This window comes from Microcebus murinus, unplaced genomic scaffold (genome assembly GCF_040939455.1).
Source record: "Microcebus murinus isolate Inina unplaced genomic scaffold, M.murinus_Inina_mat1.0 scaf007_hap2_Mmur4.0, whole genome shotgun sequence".
NCBI lineage: Eukaryota > Metazoa > Chordata > Mammalia > Primates > Cheirogaleidae > Microcebus > Microcebus murinus.
The window spans coordinates 1036407-1042443 of record NW_027438953.1 but is presented as its reverse complement, the minus strand read 5'-3'; positions in this window follow the sequence as shown (position 1 = coordinate 1042443).

The following is a 6037-nucleotide window of genomic DNA, read 5'->3' as shown; positions in this document are numbered from 1 at the left end:
GTCTGCAGGATCGATTCCTGCCTGAGGCTCCAAGGGCAATCTTTTCTGTGTCACCGTCCTAGTTTCTTGTGGCTGCTGGCATCTTTGGTGTTCTGGGCCGTGGACACGTCACTCCTGTCTCTGGCTCTGTCGTCACTTGGTGTGTTCTTTGTGTCTCTCTGCTTCCCTTCCTGTCTCTTATAAGGACTTACTGAATTTAGACCCACCCTAATCCAGCCTGCTCTCATCTCAAGATCCTTAACCTCATTACATCTGCAAAGACTTTTTTCCAAATGAGGTCACATTTGGAGGTGACATGTCTTTTGGGGGGACCACTATTTAATCCATTGTAATAGTTATGACAATAAAGTATAAAGCACATGCGGGTTTCTTTTTTTCTTCTTCTTCTTTGAGACAGGGTCTTGCTCTGTGGCCCGGGCTGGAGTGCAGTGGCGTCAGCATAGCTCACTGCAGCCTCTAACCCCTGGGCTCAGGCGATCCTCCTGCCTCAGCCTCCCGAGTAGCTGAGACTACAGGCACATGCCGCTGCACCTGGCTAATTCTTTTTTTTTTTTTTTTTTTTGAGACAGAGTCTCACTCTGTCGTCCAGACTAGAGTACCATGTGGTCAGCCTCACTCACAGCAACCTCAGACTCCTGGGCTCATGCGATCCTCCTGTCTCAGCCTCCCGAGTAGCTGGGACTACAGGCATGCGCCACCATGCCCGGCTCATTTTTTCTATATATTTTTAGTTGGCCAATTAATTTCTTTCTATTTTTAGTAGAGAAAGGGTCTTGCTCTTTCTCAGGCTGGTTTCGAACTCCTGACCTCAAGTGATCCTCCTGCCTTAGCTTCCCGAGTAGCTGGGACTATGGGCATGTGCCATCATGCCTGGCTAATTTTTTTTCTATATATTTTTAGTTGGCCAATTAATTTCTTTCTATTTTTTTTTTTTTTTTTAAGACAGAGTCTCACTTTGTTGTCCAGGCTAGAGTGAGTGCCGTGGCGTCAGCCTAGCTCACAGCAACCTCAATCTCCTGGGCTCAGGCAATCCTCCTGCCTCAGCCTCCCGAGTAGCTGGGACTACAGGCATGCGCCACCATGCCCAGCTAATTTTTTATATACATATCAGTTGGCCAATTAATTTCTTTCTATTTATAGTAGAGACGGGGTCTCGCTCTTGCTCAGGCTGGTTTTGAACTCCTGACCTTGAGCAATCTGCCCGCCTCGGCCTCCCAGAGAGCTAGGATTACAGGCGTGAGCCACCGCGCCCGGCAATTTCTTTCTATTTTTAGTAGAGACGGGGATCTTGCTCTTGCTCAGGCTGGTTTCGAACTCCTGACCTTGAGCGATCCTCCCGCCTCGGCCTCCCTGAGTGCTAGGATTAACAAGCTGTTCATATTTGAAAGAAATCTTTCTTCTGAGCAGCAGGTCTCAGCAGTGGCTGAAGATATTTGGTAAACCATTCTGGAAACACACACGCTGTCATCCAGGCTTTGTTTAGCCGTTTATAGAGCACAGGCAGAATAGAGATTTAGCAAGATTCTTTGAAGGGCCCCAGGTTTTCCAGAATGGTCAGTGAGCATTGGCTGAGAGTTATCAGCTGCATCGGTCCCTAACGAGAGTCAGCCTGTCCTTTGAACCTTCAGATTCAGGCATTGACTTTTCCTCTCTCTTACGTCTCTTTGCAACTAGCAAGAGCAGATTCTAATAAAGAGCTTTGGAATCGGGGCAGCTGTAGCTTCTGTAAAAGGGGAAAACCAGGAAATATTTTTTTAAAAAAAGAACTTATCCACTGTCATGGCATGAAATATATTTTTTTTAATGGTGGTACAATATTTATACCATAAACTTTGGCCCCTTACCCATTTATAAGTGTGTCGGTTAGTGGCACTGAGCACATGCACAGTGTGGTGCAGCCATGATGGCTGAGTTCTCAGGAATCACCCGTCTGGCGTCTTCAAGGCCACCTAGAGAAGCCTGTGCTGCATGGAAGTGAGGGCGAGCTTTGGAATCAGCTCTGGGTCAGACGTCTCCTCTCTCCTCGAAGCCACTAGCTGTGTGGCTTTCGGCCAGTCAGCAACCTCTCTGAGCTGCAGTGTTACTTCCCTGTAAAATGGTGAGAAGCCTGCTCCTTCAACAGACTGTTCTCCAAGACCGAACTGAACCGAGAGCCTTCTCTAAATGCCTTGCGCAGTGCTGGTGAGTAGCCCATAAAATGTTGGGTCCCTCTCTTCTTTCTTCTCCTTTTTCAGTGTGATTTTTTTCTTGGTGCAAATGCTAGAGCAATTCAACTCTCCCCATCCCCATCTTCACAGGCTAGAAATTTGTCCGGGAGTCCCAGGAATAAATCTGGGAGTCAGGAAAAAGAAGAAAGCAAGCCCACGACCATGCATTTTGCCAGTTGGCCTGCCTCTGCCTTTTCCAGTTAGAGTCTTAAGTAGCGAAGTGGTTATTTCTTTTTCTTACCCGTGTGTGTGTGTGTGTGTGTAGGATAGTGTTTGGCACGCATTGTTGTGTGCATGTGTGTGGGTGTGCCAAAATATAGAGAAAAATGACAGAAAGAGGCCCACTTGAGACGTCACTTCTCTGCGCTGCAAGCCATAGCTGACGAGGAAACCCCCTCTGAAGACCCCAGTGGATTTGGGGAGCATCTTGGATCGGAGAGAGGCACCAACGGTCCAGGACGCCATTCTTGTCCCACGAGAAAAGTATTTGAGGCTCAGCGAAAAGACAGGAGGCTACGCTGTCAAACGGGAGCGGTTGGTTATTTTCAGCTCCGTAGAAAATCATATTGTGACAATATTGTGACAATGTGACGTTGTGAAAATCATATAGTGACAATATTATGAGATATTGTGACGTTGTGAAAATCATATTGTGACAATATTGTGACATTATGACATGTTGTGAAAATCATATTGTGACAATATTGTGACATGTTGTGAAAACCATATTGTGACAAAATTGTGACATGTGAAAAACATGTGACAATATTGTGACACTGTGAAAATCATATTGTGACAATATTGTGATAATATTGTGACACTGTGAAAATCATTGTGACAATATTGTGACATGTTGTGAAAATCATGTGACAATATTGTGACAAACAAGTGACAATATTGTGATAATGTGATAAACGTGACAATATTGTGACAAACATGTGACAATATTGTGACAAATATGTGACAATTTGGTGACAATATTGTGACAAAATTATGACAATATTGTGAAAAACATGTGACAATATTGTGACATGTGACAATTTGGTGAGAATATTTTGACAACATGTGACAATTTGGTGACAATAATGTGACAACATGTGACAATACGGTGACAAAATTCTGACAAACGTGACAATATAGTGACAACATGAGACAATATGGTGACAAACGTGATAATATTGTGACAACAGGTGACAACATGTGACAATTTGGTGACAACAGGTGACGATATGGTGACATGTGACAATTTGGTGACAACAGGAGACAAATTGGTGACAATATGGTGACAACATGTGACGATTTGGTGACAATATGGTGACAACTTCGTGACAATTTGGTGACAATTTGGTGACAACATGCGACAATTTGGTGACAATATGGTGACATTACGGTGACAAGTGACAATTTGGTGACAATTTGGTGACAACAGGTAACAATATGGTGACAATATGGTGACAACATGTGACAATTTGGTGACAATATGGTGACAACATGTGACAATATGGTGACAACATGCGACAATTTGGTGACAATATGGTGACAATTTGGTGACATGGTGACAACGTGACAATTTGGTGACAATATGGTGAAAACAGGTGACAACATAGTGACAAAATGTGGCAATTTGGTGATAATATGGTGACAACATACGACAATTTGGTGACAATTTGGTGACAATTTGGTGACAACAGGTGACAATATGGTGACAACAGGTGACAACATGGTGACATTATGGTGACAAGATGTGACAATATGGTGACAATTTGGTGACAACAGGTGACAACATGTGACAATTTGGTGACAATATGGTGACAATAGGTGACAATTTGGTGACAACAGGTGACAATTTGGTGACAACAGGTGACAATTTGGTGACAACAGGTGACAACAGTTGACAATATGGTGACAGGTGACAATATGGTGACAACAGGTGACAATTTGGTGACAACAGGTGACAACATGTGACAATATGGTGACAATATGGTGACAACATGCAACAATTTGGTGACAATACGGTGACAACATATGACAATTTGGTGACAACAGGTGACAATTTGGTGACAACAGGTGACAACATGTGACAATTTGGTGACAATATGGTGACAATTTGGTGACAATACGGTGACAACAGGTGACAACATGTGACAATATGGTGACAACATGCAACAATTTGGTGACAATACGGTGACAACATATGACAATTTGGTGACAACAGATGACAATTTGGTGACAACAGGTGACAACATGTGACAATTTGGTGACAATATGGTGACAATTTGGTGACAATACGGTGACAACAGGAGACAATTTGGTGACAACAGGTGACAACATGTGACAATTTGGTGACAATATGGTGACAATAGGTGACAATTTGGTGACAATATGGAGACATGTGACATTTTATTGACAACATGGTGACAACAGGTGACAACAGGTGACAATTTGGTGACAACATGGTGACAACATGCGACAATTTGGTGACAAGAGGTGACAATTTGGTGACAAGAGGTGACAATTTGGTGACATCATGGTGACAACATGCGACAATTTGGTGACAACAGTTGACAATATGGTGACAACATGGTGACAATATGGTGACAACTGTGGTCATTGTCACTGCCGATGTCATTGTCACTGCCAATGTCATTATCACTTTTCATTGTCACTGTCGATATTGTCACTGTGATTGTCATTGTCACTGTCGATGTCATTCTCATTGTCACTGTCGATGTCATTGTCATTGTCACTGTCAATGTCATTGTCACTATTGTCATTGTCAATGTTGTCATTGTCACTGTAGATGTCATTGTCACTGTTTATGTAATTGTCACTGTCACTGTCATTGTCACTGTGATTGTCACTGTCGATGTAATTGTCACTGTCATTGTCACTGCTGATGTCATTGTCACTGTCATTGTCACTGCTGTCATTGTCACTGTCATTGTCACTGTTGATGTCATTGTCACTTGATGTTATTGTCATTGTCACTGTTGATGTCATTGCAACTGTCATTGTCACTGTAGATGTCATTGTCATTGTCACTGTCGATGTCATTGTCACTGCCAATGTCATTGTCACTGTTGTCATTGTCACTGTCGATGTCATTGTCACTGCCGATGTCATTATCACTGTTGTCATTGTCATTGTCACTGCCGATGTCATTGTCACTGTCATTGTCATGGTCACTGTCATTGTCACTGTTGATGTCATTGTCACTGTCATTGTGATTGTCACTGTCGATGTCACTGTCATTGTCATTGTCACTGTTGATGACATTGTCATTTTCACTGTTGATGTCATTGTCATTTTCACTGTTGATGTCATTGTCACTGTCACTGTAGATGTCATTGTCACTGTTGATGTCAATGTCACTGTCCATGTCATTGTCATTGTCACTGTTGATATTGTTACTGTCGATGTCATTGTAACTGTCGATGTCATTGTCATTGTCACTGTTGTCATTGTCACTGTCGATGTCATTGTCACTGTCGAAGTCATTGTCACTGTCGATGTCATTGTAATTGTCACTGCCAATGTCATTGTCACTGTTGTCATTGTCACTGTCGATGTCATTGTCACTGTCGATGTCATTGTCACTGTCATTGTCACTGTTGTCATTGTCACTGTCCATGTCATTGTCACTGTTGATGTCATTGTCACTGACATTGTGATTGTCACTGTCGATGTCATTGTCACTGTCACTGTCATTGTCACTGTTGATGACATTGTCATTTTCACTGTTGATGTCATTGTCACTGTCACTGTAGATGTCATTGTCACTGTTGATATCAATGTCACTGTCCATGTCATTGTCATTGTCACTGTTATCA